This window comes from Coturnix japonica, chromosome 1, assembly GCF_054131305.1.
Source record: "Coturnix japonica strain WE chromosome 1, WE-NBRP24, whole genome shotgun sequence".
NCBI lineage: Eukaryota > Metazoa > Chordata > Aves > Galliformes > Phasianidae > Coturnix > Coturnix japonica.
Genome location: NC_140663.1, coordinates 141,894,826 through 141,915,683, shown reverse-complemented (window position 1 = coordinate 141,915,683; position 20,858 = coordinate 141,894,826). Strand labels below are relative to the sequence as shown.

General features: G+C 40.8%; 1 protein-coding gene across 4 annotated transcripts in view; it reads right to left on the bottom strand.

Annotated features, from left to right (window-relative positions):
• Window positions 1-20,858, bottom strand: part of TBC1D4 (TBC1 domain family member 4) — a 101,747-nt gene that overhangs the window by 80,124 nt on the left and 765 nt on the right. The window lies entirely within an intron of this gene.

Here is a 20,858-nt window from a genome sequence, read left to right as displayed (position 1 = left end):
CTTCCTTGTCAAATCCTGACCAGTGCTTCCAGGTTTTCCAATGGAGAAGCAGCATATGGGCTGTGATAGGGAAATATTTAAACAAAGGTGGCAGCAAAAAGCAGCACAATACATGCTTTTCTCCTGCTGGACAGGGAAAATGCTCCAAGATCCACTACCTCCAAGTACCTCCTACTCTCACATGTTTTTTGTGTGCTGTCATACACGTAAGCGGTGAGTGACAAGGTTGCCCTGGAAAGTGTCCATATCCAGGATTAAAAAATCATCCAAACATGCCTTTCTGGATTTCAAGACTGTTGTATGTGAGAATAAGCAAATCTTACCATTCTGGGCTAACGCTAATATCCCCCTTTATGTGAATGAGATGGTTTACTTTCAACTGCTTCACAGAAACCTTGGGAGTACAACTGACCAGCTTCAATCACCCTACTGGAACAGGCTGCCCAGGGAGGTGGTGGAGTCTCCTTCTCTGGAGATATTCAAGACCCAACTGGATGCCTACCTGTGTGACGTGTTGTAGGGAACCTGCTTTGGCAGGGGGGTTGGACTTGATGATCTCTAGAGGTCCCTTCCAACTCCTACAATTCTGTAATTCTGTGATACTGAAAGCCAAAAGCTTATTTTGACTGTGAAAGAGCCTGCAAACTCTACTAGCTACTCATGAACAAAGATACTGAAAGCTTAAGTAAATTCAGGAACTTCTGTGTTGTCACATACTTGAACTGGACAAGGAAAAGTTCAGCAGACTTAAGCACTCCTACACCATACCTTTCCTAATTATATTTGATCTTTTCATTTTGGTTAAAAATTTATTGGAATCTTGGAGCACTGACACTTGCAAAAATATTAATAATCTTATGATCAGACTCTCAAGTTGTATTGAAAGAAAAACCTTCAGAATGACTCACTGGCGTTCTTACTCATGGCACTGCTTCCTGATAGGTTAACATTATAATACTGTTTTTCTATGCAAACTTTGGGAACCCTAATTCATGGGGATCTATGAAATGCAAACTAATATTACACAATGAAAAATAACTTTGTTTCTCAGGCTGCACCACGCTGCAGATGTCAAAGAAAATTCATCACAGTCAATTTGGATTTCAGGGTGTTTTTTCCCCCTTAAAAACTAGATGTCTGAATTCACTCATATGGATTTATTATTTCCTTCTTTCCTTGCTGTATTTTTTCCTGTTCAATATTTTTAATTTTTAAAAAACATTCTAAGCAGCAACATCATCCTTTTTGACACAGCATGGCTGGAGCAAACTTCATGGTGGTGGGTGTTGTTCTTTCCTTTATCCTAGACCACCATCACTACAGCTACTCCTACACTGTGAGTAATTTGTGTTTGTACTGAAATTCACTGACTAAACCTATGTTTGGCCTTAAAATAAATAGCCTAAAATGAAGTGTGCTACGTGCACTGAGAAACAGGAGTGCACAGTTCACACCTTAAGGCATCGACATCAAAACCAAAGCATAGCTAAGTATATTTTTCCTTCTAGTAGCTCTGGGGCAAACTTATGGTTTCTTCAACAAATACTTGCAGGTCCAATTATGCTAATATTTCTGACATTAATCAGTTCTTTCATCAGCCTGAATAATTAATCGTCTTTACCACTGAAAGTACAACAGAAAAGCAAATGAACAGATTTCCTTGATGAAAATTCGAAGGAAATGGACATGATTTAGAAAAGTATCATATTCTTCTCTGACTACTCCATGGGACAATGTCCAGCTAAATACCAAATTTTAGAGCTATTTGGGGAACACATAAAAATACAAGTGATTATTATTAAACGAAGATTTTTTTTACCTTAGCACCACAGGATGTTTATTCTGGATTACATGTGTATAGACATTAATCTTTAATACATTAGGAACAGTTCTCGCATAAAAAAACAACAAACTTGATCAGGATGCTTGGAGGTTATGTTCCACAGAAGTATTTTGTTGTTCTGAGGGCTTTCTTTTGATCAGTCACAACATATGAGTGATGGCCTAAGGTTATTCACGTGAGAAGTTCTACACTGACTCATTGCTCTGAAGATCAGACTGGAGCTTGGGAGATCAGCATCACATGGGATGTGGCTTGATCTTCCCACACTGGGAATCTGGAAGCAGCTGGTTGCCAAAAAGCTGCTTCCAAAAACAGGCAGCGTAGATGAAAAATACTCTGGATCAGAAAACAAGCCCAATTACTAAGGAAGAGGGATTTATCTTGGTATGCCTGGTTTCTGAAGGAAGGTTCTGATTATTTTCTGTAATACATGACACATCATGACAACACAGAAGTAATACACCTGCCACGCGGGTTCAACACGCAACACTCTCTGAATGCTCAGTGGACTTGGGCTTCAGGCCAGGCTGCACTGAGCAGCTAAAATAGACTGATAATGTAAGGCAATCTCATAGAATCATAGAACAGCCTGGGTTGAAAAGGACCACAAAGATCATCTAGTTTAAATCCCCCTGCTATGTCAGAGTCACCAACCACCAGACCAGGCTGCCCAAAGCCACATCCAGCCTGGCCTTGAATGCCTCCAGGGATGGTGCATCCACAACATCCTCCCATGAAAAAAAAAACAAAAACAAAAAAAAACCAAAACTGCTTCTTGTTGCATTCCTAATTGAAATGATGACTTGGTAGGTAACTACTGAACATTCAACTGCTCCTACCACATAGTCTGAACCAAAGATTTCTAAACTTCATTGGCTCATTAACTTAAAACAAACAAACAAAACAACTGTGAAGGAATCTTAATGGCCTCCTCTCTTCATACATCAGTCTGGGTGTATGTACACATATTTATTTTTTTCATATATATAAATACACATACAAAAATTCAGAAATCATAACTCATGAGAGTTTTTGTTCCTTGTCAATGGAAAGACTGTGAAGATATGGTGCTCTGCAGTGTAAACTGTTGGCTGGATATAAGGCTGTAACATCTTGATGTGTCCAGTAGCACAATCCAGACCCTCAAAAGTTTGGAAAAATAAAAAATGCCCTCCATTGTGCTTTTATTACATATATCCATACATGAAATGAATAGAGCAATCAATATCAATAAATATAGAAGGAATCTTCGAAGAGATATGAAGCTTGTGCAGACAGGTACCTCTATAATTACAGACATAATCTAGATGTGTTACAATCTAGATGTGAAAATCTCTGAAATAAATGATAGAAATCTGTCTCAAAAACTCAACAGCTGTCTCAAAAGAATATAGCTGGCAGTCCCTTTCTCTTAAAGAGAACTACATTTGCTGTTAATATACATTAGCAGATTTAAAAGTAGCTATCGTATATTTAGGCCAACTACTAAACTGCGCTATTAAAAGGTGTCCTTTATAGTTAAACTCAGTAAATTATGGATCATTTTTGAAATCATATTTGATAAACGTATATTTATTAGGAACCCTATTCTCAAAAATGAGACCGGTTACTTTCAGCTAGGCCTGTATCTCAAATCCAAATGCAGCTAAGAGAATTACAGACTATAATAGCTCTTTACTAACATAAGCATGACTGAAGTCATTTAAAATAGACATGAAAATAATTTCACAATGCCATCGGAATACTTTTTTCTTTAAAACAAAATTACATTTACTGGATTGAATAGGGATTCAACAACTCCAGTATCTCCCAGCACCTCTAATTTAGCAGTTTTGCTGTTTTGAAATATAATGGAAATAAATGGGATATTCTTCTTTTCCACAAATCAAGAGAATTTGTGCCATGCTCCAAATATGCAATTTGTATTCACCTCATGGCTAAAGCCATGCAGTTACCTCCTAGTTTTCCTCTGACCTAAAAAGCAGATCTTTAGAAGAACTCTAGTTTCAATCAGAGGCTCAGCTTCAGACTTCACATATACAGGCTTCACTAGCTCACCAGGCTGCATACAATATACAGTTCCAATACTGTCTTCCATGTCTAGTTCAAAAACAAGAGGGATGAGCTTACTTCTCTGTAGTCCTAACAGTGCCACACCAGGAAGATGCTCTACTACTTGGCACTAGTTCAGAAAAGAGTTTAGGAGACAGCCAGCGAAAGGATCAGCATCTGCATCACCATCTTCTGTCCCTCCTGAAGGTGATCTCACAGAGGAACATTTCTAGACCCTTATGTACCAACGAAAATTCTGGCTCCTTCCTAGACTTAGCTGGTCTGCTAGTCCAACTGAAGGGAACCTATGGCACTCCAGTGTTTAAAACACCACATGCAATTATTGCTCAGAACACATCAGAAGGCACAACGTTATTCTTGTAAAATATGAAGGGAGATGATACCTCTAAATCAGTAAATTTCTGCAGCACTAGAAATCTCAGCATTTGCTAAGCCAAGCACTAAGACCCACATAACAATGCCAATCATCCACCAGATCTGCGGGTGTTACATGATGGTGCAGAGCTCCGGTGAGCTCAAAGAACACCACTGTATTTAAGAATAACTTATGTTTTCAACCTGTTAGTTTCCAAACACTAATGGCATCTGTGGATTTCAGCACTGTCTTCTAAGTAAAAAAACAAGGTGCTTTTTTGGCATTTCACTCTCCCCATCTCTTTTCTTATTTTCACACTTAAGGAGCAACCCTGCCATATCTAACAATGGTCATTCAAGTGGGTACATACCTCCTCTCCACATCTGAGAAAATACATCTAACCCCTGTAAACTGCTACTCTCCTTTCCTCTGATGAGAAATCTGGACTCCCGACAAAGAGACCAGAGAGATAAGATGCTTATCTTCTGATTTATTCAACTCTTCATATAGACCCATTCAACCCCATCTCCAGAGGCGTTCAAGAAACATGTAGATATGACACTTATGGATATGGTTTAGTGAGCATGGTTGTGATGGGTTGATGGTTGGATTACATGACACAAGAAATCTTCTCCAACCTTTAAAATTCTATGACTCTAAGACACTTAGCATCCAGATGTTAGAATATGCTGAAATTCTAACTCTGTTTAACCTGTGTCCATAGGATGGAAAGTTTTTGTTAAAAGAGTAGAGCTTGTAATTGATTTTACTTGTCAGCAGGATTCCAAATACTGTCTTATCATTCTGTATTATGGACTTGTAAGCATCACTCAGGTAAAATTAAGGTCTTTTGGTAACGAGCATTTTGGTATTAGAGATGGAAATGTTTAGATAAACAGTAAAACTTCATTTCCTCCTAATCTCTTTTGTTACCTCAAGCACAAAATGGAAACATCCACTATATTAATACAAGTATGAGCATGCTTGCTCACTTCCACATACTCATGTCTGATATTAAATTAATTCATAACACATTTACCTTTAATATTCCCCCCCCCACACACACATGCATTTTTAGTAAAATTCTCATCACTTCTGAGATGAAAATATCTTAGAGGAAGAGACAGCGTCCACATCCCAGAGAATCCACATGAAGAACTAAATGACATCTTCAGCAAACTTAAAAAAAAAAAAAAAAAAAAAAAAAGGACATTTCTCTAAAAAAAATAAAAAAATTAAAAAAAAAAAAAAAATAGCACATCATTTTAGATTTATTTCATTTTTTTTCCCAATCCACAGTTTTAAAATCAGGATTGCGTACATCTCCAGGAATGAAAGGATGCTCAGGTGAGCCAACAGTACATCCTGCAAGGCATTGGATTTAGACCCACAGTTTTATCCAGCTTTCAGGACTGACATCTTCAAAATAGTTCAATCACTGCTTAGAAAGAATTACATTTTTCCTTTGGTTTGTGTTAATGTTAAAAACTCACTCCAAGTAATTCCTCCAAGGCATCTGGATACTCAGTCTCTTCAGTTTGGCAAGACGTTAGCTAACAGATGTTTGATAATAAATAAATATATGTAAGTGGGCAGATTCCCTGGATGCTCACCAGACCCTGAAAGTACTTTCAGCCAACTTTTAGCAGTGCTACTTCTGTAAGAATACATTTGATTTGAGTGCTGCAGAGATAGGATTTTAACCAAATATATAGAGATATGGGGGAAAAAAAAGACGTGGCTAAGAAGAGGAAAAAAGAAAACTTGCAAGAGAAGGATGAAGAGACAAGGGAGAGTGAAATTAACTACAGAGCAATACTTAAAGTCCACAGATTTGGGAGTGGGAAGGGAAAGAGGACTGAGAAAAAAAACTGAATTGCAGGTGAAGCTGAAAAATAGTAGAGGCTGGCTAAAGACCGCAGAAGGAATAAGAAAATAAGCCTGAGAGATTGATGAGGACCTGTGACAGACGAAGGACTGCCAATACAAAAACACAGAGGTCAGAAAAAGATCTAGGACATTTGAGTCATTCGGTGTGCAAACATGCTTAGCAGCAGCAGCCTGCAAACAGAGAAGGAGGCTTGATGACAAAGGAACAAAATTAGGCAAAGCTAAGCTGGAAGCAGAATGTATTACATGAGAACGAGGAGAACCCAGCGCACACTGAAATCCTCACTCCAGGATCTGAAATGCTACTTCTCATCAAACATCTGGAAAATATTAATGTCTCCTCCTCCACCCCCCATTAGTTCTGGAGGATGAGAGTCCTCTTCTACAATCAGTTATCCAATTACTTCAGAAGGGACATAGATGTGCAGTGAGGTTGTTGACAGTTCTTTGGGGCATCAGCTTTTTCTGTCATGAAGGTTTGTTGGTTTGATGGGTTTTAGTTTGCTTTTATTGAGTTGCTTTTTTTTTCTAACCAATTTCTTTTTCTGAAAGCTAGGTGAATAGATAATGGAAGTTGGCGGCCCTGCCTGCAACAGGGGAGTAGGAGCTTGATGATCCTTGAGGTCCCTTCCAACCCAAGCTGTTCTACAATTCTATGATCAAGCTAGAGGTTGCATAAGCTCTTGACTTCATGTGCAGTGACTGGTGGCTAAAAGAGCCACCACAAAAACCCTGGTTCAACCCTATCAACATCTGTGGCAGAACTCTGATAAAAGAACTTAGTCTGCAGACACCCCCAAAGTTATGAGAATGTCACCAGACTACAGTCTTAAAAATGAAAATAAATAATACAAACACACTATTTGGAAGAAAGAGCCAATAGCATGTCCAAGAGTACCCAACTTCGTGCTAAATCACATAATAGTGTCTTTTCGGAACATTTTTGTACTTTCTTTAAGTTAGTACTCCACAGGCCCTGGAATATGTCCAGAGAAGGGCAGCAAAACTGGTGAGGGGTCTGGTTCACAAGTCTTATGAGGAACAGCTGAGGGAGCTGGGATTGCTCAGCTTGGAGAAGAGGAGGCTCAGGGGAGACCTCATTGCACTCTACAACTTCCTGAAGGGAGGTTGCGATGAGGAGGGGTTTGGCCTCTTCTCCCAGGCAACAAACAGGACCTGAGGAAATGGCCACAAGTTGTGCCAGAGGAGATTTAGATTAGACGTAACGAAAAGCTTCTTCTCTCAGAGAGTGGTCAAGCACCAGAATGGCTGCCCAGGGAGGTGGTGGAGTGGCAGTGTTCAAGAGGCATCTGGATGAGGAGCTATGAGATATGGTTTAGTAGCTTGTGGTAGCAATGGTAACAGGAGGAGAGTTGGATGAGATGATCTTGTAGATCCTTTCCAACCTTGTGATTCTCTGATAGTAAAGTGAAGTATGTCTGCTGGACGAATTCTAGATACATTCTTATTAAAGCATATTTCAAAGCAGCTGAAGAATAAATCAGTGTTTAAAAGCCTCTGTAAAAATTTAATACAATCTTTTATAAACCTACTGGACTTGATTTAAAAAAGAGCCCATAACTACACAGTTCTTCAGATTAACCCTCCAAGTTGAATCTTAGGCTTCCAGCCAATTTCTGGAAAATTTATACCCATGAGCAAATTCCCTGAAGTCAAACAGACTTGCACAAAAACACCTGAAGGTCAGCACACTTAGAAATAAGCTTTGGAAGAATCATCACTTTTAAGTATTTAAATGTATTAAACATTGCCAAAATAGGAGAGCTCTACACAATAGCTGTATCTGTAGAGTCAGCCCAGCTGTAACACAGGGTAACTGCATATCACGTCAAAACAGGAACTGCAGCTCTGAACAAGGCAGCATGACTGCAAGGTCACGGAGAAGGTTGTTACTAAACTGGGAAATAACCTGAAGTAAAATACTTTATTAGAAACCACAAATACGATTCCTGCCGCATGTTCTAGACTTCTGGCTTACAGAAAAGGAATTATTTACATGACATACAGGGAGCTGGACATTTTAAGATCTGTTCTACAAGCAGGAGATCTACATTCATTCAAAGCAAGCATATGCACTGCGTTTTGCAGATTCTTTTATGTTAAACTACAGAACTAGGTCGAACAACCCTGTGCACTAAGTTATGCTTGACAGCATTCAAATTACTTTACAAAGTCTAGATGTTCCTGCGTATTTGTTTTTGCAAGGCGTGGACGTTTCTGTTTTACACTGTTCTGTCAGAGAGTGCATGGGAAGGTGCAGGTTCAGGTAAAGTTCTATGTTCAGAATCAGAAAGTTAAAATTATTTATGAAAACTTAAAAACATAAAGAACATATAAAAACATTTATGAAAACTGCTCTTCTTGAAGAGCAGTGAAAGAACAGAGGGCCCATGAAAAACTCTACCCGCTCTCCTGCTGCCACAGTGCTCTGGGGCAGAGGGTTATGAGATATTCTTCCCATTCAATTTTGAGCCCATCTGCTTGGGGAAAAAAACATGTTCAAAGACCATTAATTGAATATAAACTTTTGGAAGGATTAATTTTAACTCAGCTGCAAGGAAAGCATTTTCTGAGATTCACATTACAAACATTCAAACCTCATTAGCTATTCAAAACATGAGGACAGTGATCTACAATAGCAGTCCTGTATGACATTAAGATGCACAGAAGTAATTGTTAAGATACTTCCAAGGACTATACAAGTTGATACATGAACTGTAATCGCATTAACAGCAAAGAAAATAAAGAGTACTCTTACTACTACTTGTGGGTTCATACTGAAAAATAAATGAGAAATCCGTGATTATCTCAACGTCATGAATATTTGCACATTTTAAAAGCTCAGCCATTAGAGAATGTTGCTGAACCAATTAAATGCTCCAGAGATTAGACTCCACTTATCTGCAGTTTACTTTTTCCACAGCAGTTCCTACCATGCTCAAGTTTACTCTGCTCTCAGCCAGGCCACCTACCAGCTGCAGGGGCAGCCGAGCAGCAAGAAGCATCCTTCAGCAGCAATTTGTCTCAGTACCAGCAGCAAATGACTCAGCTGTTCATGTCATGCTCCAGGAGTTACTCTGCAAACACAACAGCTTTTTACCACACAGCGTATCATTCTCTTCCTCCAAAGCTGGCTGTTGTGTTTGTTTCCTATTTTTTTGTTTTTGTTACACATATCTTCTTTCTAAAACATTATATGACTGACATGGTCAAAAAAGAAGCAAACTTTTGATACTTATCGGCCATGTGGTATTGATGTAAAAAATAATCATATACCAGGTAGTGGGCTTTTTTCTTGTTGTTTTTTGTTTAAAGGGTGTGAAGGTGAAAATATAAACTTCTAACAAAAAGGAGCCTTAAGGCAGTAAAACATTAGAACTCCCCTATTCAAACTGAAATTGCCTTCATGCATGCAACATGAATTATATCTGAAAAGTTCAAGTCTCAGCAATATACAAAAGAATGAATAACTTTTTTTTCCTTTCAAGTTTTAATTTGAATCCTGAAGGGTTGTGGTCCTATGATTCTTGGTCAGAATCATATCACAGAATCATAGAATGGCCTAGGTTGAAAAGGACCATAATGATCATACGGTTTCAACCCCCCTGCTATGTGCAGGGTCAGCAACCACCAGACCTGGCTGCCCAGAGCCACATCCAGCCTGGCCTTGAATGCCTCCAGAGATGGGGCATCCACAACCTCTTTGGGCAACCTGTTCCAGTGCATCAACACCCTCTGTGTGAAAAACTTCCCTGTCTCAGTTTGAAACCATTCCCCCTTGTCCTATCACTATCCACCCATGTAAACAGCCATTCCCCCTACTGTTTATACACTCTCTTCAAGTACTGGAAAACTGCAATGCAGTCTCCCTGGAGCCTTCTCCAAGCAAAACAAGCCCAGTTCCCTCAACCTTTCCTCACAGGAGAGCTACTCCAGCCCTCTAATCATCTTTGTGGCCCTCCTCCGGACCAACCCCAAGAGCTCCACATCCTTACTGTACTGGGGGCCCCAGGCCTGGACAGAGCACTGCAGATGGGGCCTCAAAAGAGCTGTCTTGAATCACCTCTTTGTCTCATATGTGCCTTAACATAGCTTCTAGGAGGATCTTGTCCATGCTCTTCCCAGGCACAGAGGTGAGTGTTCATAGCTAACAGTACTATGTGGAGTACTGAAAACCCTTGCAACAAATAGACTACAATCTCGGATTGGGATAATTTCAAGGATTTGGGAAAACAGAAGAACATAACACAATAAAATACCTAACGGTAGCCTTGTATTCCCATATAGTAGCAAGACTGAAGACAACTACAAATTTGAAATGTTTCCACATGCAGCTCTTATTTCTGCAGCAGATTCCCCCATCTTTATGCTGAAGTTCCTACTCCTGACTTCACTGTAGCCATTCAAGTCTTTCAGCTAGAGAAAACAACCCTTCAGCAGGCACGTTCCTCTTGAGGAATGCTCCCGGTACCTGCAAACAAGGCCAGGTAATCCATGTGACAACTGAAATTTTCACGTTCCGCCCTGTCTTCACGGGGCTCCAAATGACACTAACACCACGCACTGAATCTGAGCTAGAAACATGTCACATTCACCTGCTTATCAAATAGAACTGAAAGGTATTTTGACATTTTAATAGCAACAGCACCAGAAGGAACAAGAAACTTCAAGACTATAATTTTTATGACAGAGTAGCATCAAGAGACTGCCGTATTTGAAAGCAGGGTAATATTTAAAGCAGTACAAAAGCCCTGAGACATGCTACAGACCTGTAAAACAATATCACCTTCCAGCAGCTGGTAACCTTTATTGGGAAACAGTGCACAGTTCTGGCAGAATGACTACTGGAAATGGTTCCTGACTTAAGAGAAGGGTCCTCAGGACAGAGGCACAAGCTGCTGACTGAGTGGTGTTGTGAAACCAATCTAATGTAACTGTTCCTGGGATAAAAGCATGAAGCAGATCCTGCACAGCTTAGTGCAGATTCTTGTTGCCACACAACAGCAGCCCTTGAGGAGCAAGGATGCATTGAATTTATGCAAGCTGCTCTCTGTAACACAGCTGGAGGGCCCACATGGCAACAGAATGCTCAAGTGCATTAAGATACTTCAGTAGCAGGACACTGTGGAGCTTGTCCTTAATTCCCACAGAACTGGCCAGCAGAGGGTTAAAACAAAGTAGCTTCATTAAAACAAAGCAGACTTGAATACCTTAAAAATGATGGAAAGAAGAACTTTCGGTCAAGTCGGATGACCCCAAGTTTAAACCTTACACTTGATATGCTTGCAGTCAGTAATTTAAGCCAAATGAGAGCCATTATATGGATGTGAGCACACTTCAAAACGTTACCTAAAAAGACTGAAATACGTGGCATAGCAATAAGCATTACACCGGTGCATTTTAACCTTATTAGGTATACGAGGCTGTGTGGGCACACACAAGCTGTCTTATGACTATCACTTTCAAATTCCCATACAGCAACATCAAAAATTAGCAAGGGTATGACATGAAATAAAACAACTGAAATGCGGAACAGTGGATGAACACACAGAAACAAAATACTTGGTTACATAGAGAAGCACCGTGTATTAATTCAGCACTTTGGGTTGGTCTCCACATTTCTCACACCCCAACTGTGTTAATGTGTATTTTAAGGACAACTGCAGATTAAGCAGAAGAGAAAAAGAAATATAAGCAACAAAATTCATATAGATGGACTGATATGCTCTTTGTTGTTGGATTTTTTTTCCCTACATCTTCTGTGGTGATTTTTAAGAGAGAAGGTCACTGTGGAGGAAATGTATTCATTTTGCAAACTTCATGCCACCACACTGAACTGCAGGTATTATTTTTAGTTCTTCCTTGCACTATACAGAGATGGAATCTGAGACGCGAGGAGGCATCATGCCAGGATGTAAACCCTCTCCTTCTGAGCTGGCTTTAGTCATGTTGCCTTGCACCCACTCGGCTCTCTGCCTCAGGTCAGCATATTTCCCTAGTGCTCACTCTCCTCAGTGCTAAATCTGAGCACATGCACACATTCGCCACGCACCAGCCGCGTGTGCTTCATAGAGTGATGATATGGTTTAGGTTGGAAGGGATATCAAAGATCATTGAGCTCCAACCCCCTGCCACGAACAGGGCTGCCAACCACTAAATCAGGCTGCTCACGGCCCCATCAAACCTGCAGATGGTTTACAAAAAAAGAAGATCCTATTTACAAACTGCTCGGCAGTCCTGCTGCACAGAAAATTAAGCGACTCCCATTGAGTATAAGCACAATGTTAGACCTGAAGTATTTTCTACAGAAGACACATTGTTAAGACATCTTCTCTACAAAACCCAAAATCCTGTACATGAGCCTAAATCAAATGCTACAGAAAGAGCAGCATATTTCCTGAAAGCTCAACTAAAGATCCTAAAGAATTTGCAAACTAAAGACAGCAACATCTGAAATTACTTTCTTCTGCTGCTTATTTCAGTTTTGTTTTTGCTTGTTTTTCTTAGTGCAACTCCAAAGGCTTGCAACCTGTGTCCCAAACTGCCTAAATTGCCACGGAAGTACCATAATATTGACTGCAGTCCGATAATTATTTCCACTGCCAAGTGCAGAAGCGCTCTGCACTCGCAGCACTATCTCTTTCTAATCTGTGTGCTATCAAGAATTAATTTCTCTATCTTACATTACCATGTCCATAATTTTTTATGCTATGACAGAGCAGAGCAAACAGGAATCACTGAGCTTTTGGGGCAATGCAGTCCCCCCAGTACACATCAACTTCATATACCAAACTTCAGCACAGAGCACAGCCAGAACTTGTGTGCTTCTTTGTTTCTACACTTCCAGAAGAGTGGTCCTAAAGAAAGCAACTTTTTTCTCTCTGGCAAACACAGCCCTATTAGTATGTGCTACTCTACTTCTATTTTTCTTTGCAAGTTCCAGCATAATTTGATTTCCAGTTTTAAGAATAATTCAGGCAAAGCAAGAAACAAGCCATGAGAAGGCATATCTAAATGTTTCAATGAGTTACAACATCATGCATCCCAGTCTTTCACTGCTCTGTGTCTGAATATTTACTCTGGTTTAGGAATACCCAAGAACCCACAGACCACTGGCTGCTCACAACATTCACCGGACACTGCTTTTCCTATTTAAAATGAATACAACAGGAAACCCATATAAAAGTCACAGAGTACACGAAGTATATTTAACATCAGCATCCTAAAAAAATAAATATTTATTAGTCTCGCTAGAGAAAACAAAACTGTGAGCAGTCTGGAAGCCAGTCATTGCTATGCCCCAGAGGATAATATTCTTACTTACCACAACATGTTTTTAGATACATCACAGATCTCTAAACAGCACTGAGCAGATCTACACGTTCTTGCCAAGAGTATTAATGAATTAAAACATAACCCTGGTCATTTTAACTGAGCAGATAAGCTGTTATGGCTTATCGGTGTGCAAAAATGAACTACGTGACTGATACTCACTGTAACTAAAAGGGGCAACAGCAGAGGGAAAACCATGATGACAAGAATGGGAGTAGGGAAAAATACAAGCTTGTATGGTACTAGACGATATATTTTGCCTGCCTTATTCAAGCTGGAGAGAACTGCAATGCATCCAGGTAACTGCTTATTAATGGGACACCTTTCAGGGGCTCTGAACAGAAAAACACAATTTAAGCTGAATTTTACATGTACTTACTATACATAATCTGCACTGTCTGAACAGTCTTCATGGTATGAAAGCTTTTGAAGCAAACCTCAGGTTTTTATTTGGTTGACTTAAGGAACTAAAGACAAGTATAAGAACAGAAGAGACATGTTATGTACTGCAGCTGAAGTCAACACACAATACCGCACTTCAGGAGGGACAGAAGACCCCAGAGCACTACTCTGCTGCATGATTCTTCTCTGTGCAGGGAGAACCCTCAGAGAACAGAGGAATCCCACCAGCACCACCATTCCAGAGAACAGAGCAGTTAACAGGAGCCTTAAATCCTTGCAGCCGTTTCACTCCTAAGAGAGATGGCTTTAAGTAGGCCTCACTTCAAACAGCAGGACATCAGCTTCACTTCAGGCAAAGCAGTAGAGGGGAGGGAGCACAGCTTCAGATGCCAGTAGATGGTAAAGCACAACTGTGCTCTAAAGGTAGACTAACAGGGTTTTTCAAGCCCTGAAAGCATGTGAAGACTAAAAAGCTTAGACTATGATTTGGGCTAAAACGAGCCCTTGGGGATGTCTGCAAGTGTTTTTGTTTGTTTGGTGCCTTGTTTGTTTGTTTAACATTGTTTTCTCTGTAGCCCTAAATATACTACTAGAACTAATCCCTGATGGTACAAACAGGCTTACCTCTGACAAATGCTGAGAGGAAGATTGAATTACCAGACTACTCTCAGACTGACAGGACAACCATGTATGTTTGTTTGCCCGCCTCACTGATCTACCAGTTGTCACCTAATTAAAACACCTGGAAAGGGGAAACAAGTTCACCAATTAACATTCATACGCAAAAGCAATGTACATTCCCTGGTAACCACAACAAGTCACATCCTTTGTGCAGCCTCTATGCAACCACCTCTGCATTTCAAACTTTCCTTCATAACACTCCTTACTGTCTTCCTACACTTCCAAGACTTCCTCAGAGCAGATACAGTTGTTTATTACCTGATCATATGGTTTCTTACTGACACTCTGATTTATTTGGAAGGCACATTATTATATTCAGTCTGGATGCATCCATTTGTGCCCCAAAAATAAAGCATGGTATTACAGCCTTTACAGAACAGAGTATCACAGAACCTGTTTAAGATTTATGTTACATCACTTTACTGCCTTCATTTTGTTGTCCAGCTGCTCACAATCACTGTATTATTTATGACTTCTACAAGAGATCCAACAGGTCTGGTCCTTGTACCCAGTGATCTCCTTGTGGTCTCTAAGAATGCCCCAGAACACTGCAGTGTTCTGCCAGTGGAGGTAGACAATGCCATAATTTATAGAAGAGACAGACGATACGAGTCATTAAACAGACAAACTCTTCTTTCTCCCCCCATCCCCTTCTCTGAATTTGAAAGAATATGGTAAAACCACAAAACCAGAACCAGGTGGCAAAGGACAGACAGCTGGCGCCATGAGGAGCCTAAACCAGCACTGCTGAAAGTCCTACGACCCAAAGCCTAGACAGCATAGACAGCAGCCTCCATGCCTGGCCTCTGAAATTCATCTGAGCTCACCTCACTGCCTCAGAGACACTCATGATGCTCAGAGAGATCTGAGTTAACTGGGAAAATGAGTGGAAGAGATGCAAAGTAGGGTAGACTGTACACATCAAAAGCAATACCAACCTCTAAGAAAAAGCAGAGATGGGAAGCACTCAGTCATGCTACCATTATGCAATGGCTGATGGAAATCAAGACTTTTTTTCTTCAGTATTCACTTTCATAAGCACTAACTTTGGTCTGAGAAACCAGCCTAGAAATCAGATTCTCCCTATTATCAACATACACATAATCTAGCCAAACTTTCTAGCAACTAGGTCCCTTCCAACCCGCATGAAACTATGAAACTATGAAACTATTTTTCTATTTAATTATTTTTGAAATTTGAGAAACAGAATTGAAAAACACGGAAGCGACCTGAGAAAAGAAAGTTTGATCTGGTGTACACAGAAGCTGCTTTCCTTAAAACAGCCTTGCTTTCTGATCAGTATGTTGCCTGCAGCCACTCTCAGTGAGCTTACATCATTTCATATATTTATCATTCTAGATTTTATTTTTTCCCCATCTGAAAATGCAGTCCCCGGTAATATTCCTTCTGTTCCCAAATAATTGGGTGGTTTTCAGGAAGTGCAAAAAGAAAAATAAATGAATTAGATATATGAATTCAGTAGGTAAAAGAGCTCTCAAAATCATTCCTTTTTGATAAACATTAATTGGAGATAAATGGCTACACAGCAACACACAGAAACAGTGAACAAATTCGGATTTATTATTCCTTCAATTTATGATTTGGCTGAAAATTATCACAGACGAGTTTTTTTTTCCCCCCCAGAACTGGAAATTACAGATAACTGTGTGAGCCTAAAATGAAACGTACTCATTAAGAAAAAAAAAAAAAAATGCAGATTCTGATGTTCAGGAAAACAAAAATGAAACCTTAAGCTCTCAACTTTCAGTTCCATTTCCTAAACCCTGTCAGATATTTTTAAACCAAAGCAATGACAGTAAGACTTTGCATCTGAGCCTTTGTAACCCATGTAGGCCAGAGATAATAAGGCTGCTAGTAGAACAATTCTGCATTCATTGCAAGTCTTCAGCATCCATTTTGTTTTGAGCCACAGCTTGTCAGTTTCTCCACTGATGGATGAAATTCTAACCCACACAATCTTAGAAAACATTTTGTTTTGATCTCTCCAAATCTTGTTTTCACGATAAGACTGGGAAATCAAGACTTAGCTCTTTCTTTTGCAGTCCAAATATGCTCAAGTCTATCTAACCAAGCCATGCATCTCTCTCATTTCCTTCAAAGCCCATTTTTTTCCTCACCATGTTTGTTATTCCTATTCTAAACAACTGATCCGATGACTTAACCTGTGCAACATTCATTAATATTAATTGAAACAATGCTCTACATATGTACTTGAATATTCCAAGAAGGAGCATGGGATGAATCCATGCAAACAAGTCACATGAAAATTAATGCACAGATCAAATCTGAATAGGAAGTTCACTAACTTTCTTAAAATGTTTCTAACTTACACTTTCTAATCACGAGCCTTACGGGCTGAGATTTTATTATAGCATAGAAGCCTCCTTCAGATGATGAAAACTAAAGGTTTTGTCCTGATGTCTTGTTTTTCACAACAAGCTGCCCTACGGCCTTGCGTTGCTGAAATGTATCTTACAGACAATTCATGCTCACTTGTGATAGACAAACCATTCTGACTGACCCCGTGCAGTGACTACACAGCATGGATCTGGGCTACAAGCAGACTGCCTTCTGCTCTTATCTCTAGCCCTCTGCCTCTCCAGCTCCTACCACAGCTTTACTTGGTCAGCAAAATGCTCCACTACTTCTGCTTTGGCTTGAGACAGCCTTGTCCCACTAACTCATGGCTACAGCAGAACACCACAGCCATGTTCAAGACTCTCAAAAGCCCAACTATACCGTGGTTCAAGCAATAGAGCAGTATTCTTTCAAGGCCAGCTCAGACAGGTCCTGAAACCCCACAGCAGTATACACAGATCACTGTTTATAAAGTTTCTACAAGAAACACAAAATGTACCAAAGAAGTTTTTGCTTAAATGGAGGAAGCACAGTTATGCATCCTCACCGATAAGGATCAGTTACAGTATTATTAAATATGAGATGCAAGTTGAAGTTAAAAAATAAAAGAACAACAGCTCATTAGAAGGGCTCATGTATTAAGAAGAAACGGTAACAACTGGAAAAGTAAAGGGAAAAAAGGGTAAAGGCAGATCAGTCCCTTGCCTCCTCCCAGAGATCGGGGAACTGAAGGCAACTGTCAAACCATATCAGTCTGTTTTATGTAAGAAATTTGGTGGTCCATGGTAAAAAATCATTGTGTGATTGGTAGAGAATGCTACTCAGAAAGGCTTTTCTTGGTGGCTGACAGTAGGGTCTGCCTGCTCTACTTAGAAACTAACTTCTGCTTTACAACAACAACCAAAAAAACCCAATCTGTTCCTGTGGTTGTGAAGAAAATCTGCCAGATTTAAAAAGAGACAATGCTGTCATCTAAGTCTACAGACAGACTCTGTACATCCTACGTAATTCTCAAATGACAGCAGCGCAGAACAAACATCTCTGGCTGCTGCTCAGAAGCTGCTTGCCAGCACTAAGCCAGACAGCCACCCTCATCCACTTCAGCTGGCTGCTACTTTCAGAAGTTATCAGGAGCAGCAAACACTGCAGTAATTCCAGAGGAAAAGAATAAAAAACTTTTGTTCCCACTCCAGCCAGTCAAAGAGCTCCAGGAGCTTTCCCTCCCCTTGGAGTCAAAGGATAAAAGAAAGGGACCCTCTACCAAAAGTATCACAGCATTTACCCCCCCCCCCCCTCTCCCCAGCAAAAGAATCTTAGCATTCACCTCCATACAGACAGCTGAGCTCTGGTCTGATGCCAAGGTACTGCTCCAAAACAGGAACCCATCTACTGACTCCTGCTTTTCTGCTCTACCCACAAGTTGCTGGTTTTCAAACAAGAACACAAGCATGTAACCACCTCATGGCAATATTTTCTGCAGTCAAGGCAAATAACATTAAAACATGCTGTCTTCCTACCTGATGTTATCAAAGCACATACTTCATTGGCTTTTGATTGATCATCTACTTTGGAAACGTGCAGGAATTGGAAAGATGTATTGGCTTCCTTTGTGAATAACAGCTCATTTCACAGTAACAGTGAATGCACACGCACCTTAGACATGGTGGAACATATCTGGTGGGCAAAGCAATGGGCTCAAAGCCAAAATTTCCACCACGCTGCATCCTGAATTACTTTACTAGCGTTATTATGTTGGAAGCCAGTTGTTACCATCTTACTTCGATGGCTTCATCCACCAATGAAAATGATGGGTAGCCATCTTCTAACTGAAGACCTCAGTGTGCTCCCAAACCACCACACCATGGTTCAAGGGATGTGTTCAGAAGCCAAACCAGCAAATCCCCTGTTTACTGTGCTGGCACAAGGACAAAGCCAGAAGGAAGGGATGAGCAGATGAGGGGAGGAGGGCAAGACCCCTTCTCTTGGCAGCAGTGCCAGCTTGTGCTGACTGAAAGAAACCATGGCACGAGATCGAAAACAAAGTCACCTTATAATAACAGATATGAAAAGTAATTTCTAAACTAATATGCACCATGAAGCTCATAACCACAATGGATCAGAAGCACGCACTTCTGAGAAAGTTCATACACATATAAAGATATTGAAAACATGCAAAAACAACACCAGTTTTATAATAAATGAGCTCCACAAGATCTTCGGAGCCAGCAACTTGCAACCTGGCTTCATCCACTCAGAACTGAGGATGTGCAGAAACCCAGAGCAGAGGACTGCACAGACTGAGCCAACCAAGCCTTTCCAGCTGGTAACATAACTTAGCAAGGAAATACATTTCTGTATTATTTCCTTTTTGGTACCTGAAAAAAAAAGTCTAATAGAAACCCATGACTTGCATTGCTGGCTGTGCACCTACTACCCTTGTTGGGGCTTGTCTATCTAGGAGCCTGTGCCAAGAAACCCTTGTGTGAGGGCCACCTATTCTTTATTAATGGTTAAAAGGTTAAAAAAAAAACATATTGCAGATAAGACTATGCAGTCAGAACAAGAGAGGAACTTACGAAAGGAAATGGATTCAGAATAATACCTTCCTTCAGTAGGAAGTTTTTACCTATAGTATCAATTTGCATTAATACTATGCACATAGGGACATTCTCCTCACGGAACAAAGACATACAGATAAATGGTTTAATCAAAAAGAGCATCTCAAGTGTAAACGCAACCGTGAGAAATACTACATGCAAGAGTAATTTACAGCCAGCACCTCACAGCACAAGGTTGTCCCACGTCACGGCACCAGACCAGAGCTATCCAGTAAATAACGCTCAATCCAACGCATCCTGCCAGCAGGTCTTGGTTTCTTCAGTCCGTATGGTCACCCTCATACAGTGACATCTTGGCTGCACACTTGCCAGCCATCATGCCTCTGTTCCACGCTCCTTCTGCGTGCTCCCTCCTGATCCCTTCTCCTGGCAGAGCTCAGCAGGGCTGCAGCTGCCAACAAGCCTCTGCTTGGGATGCCTTCTGTCCTGCCCCAGAGGACAGCTCAACCCACAGCTACATACACAATCTAAATCCCTCCAACGTAACAAGCTCTGGCAGTTGTCATTGCTCAAGTCAAAATTAATACAATAAAAACTTTTGGCAAGTCCTCTACGTGGTTTTGGTAAACTGCAGTATTTCTAATTGCATGTGTTTTTCATAGAATGGTTTGGATTGGAGAGGCCTTCATCTAGTTCCAACCCCTTCCATGGGCAGGGCTGCCACTCAGCAGGTGAGGCCGCAGGGCCCCATCCGATCTGACACAGGGCACCTCCAGAAATGGGGCACACACAGCTTCTCTGGGCAGCCTGTGCCACTGCCTCACCACCTTCATAACGAAGAACTTCTTCCTTACACCTAATCTAAATCTGCTCTCTGTTAGTTTAAGGTCATTACCATTGTCCTAGCTCTATACACCATCCATATCATCCTCGTTTTCCTCCACTTTTTAAGTTTGTTTTTTTTTTTTCTTGTCACATACTTCTTCGTCTCTGAAAAAACAGGGGAAGGTGTCTCGCCTTACTCAGACCAAATACTCTTGTCCTAAGGCCTTTGCTGTCACCATACTAAACCAATGGCTGAACCTGCCTGTCACACCTCCAGACGGAGCGGTGAGGAGCTGTTCCTGCACATGTGATGCGTGAGCCAAAGCCCGTTCAAGAGGCAGAAAAAGAGCCCTACTGTTCGTTTTTTTTTCCCAGCTGGCACTTTCCCAGCACTGCCTCCACCCATACCCAGGGCTGCCGGAGTGTGCCTGAGCACGGCCAGGTGTCCTTAGCATGACCCTCCGGGCCCCGAAAGAACAAGCTTCCGCACCACCGGAGC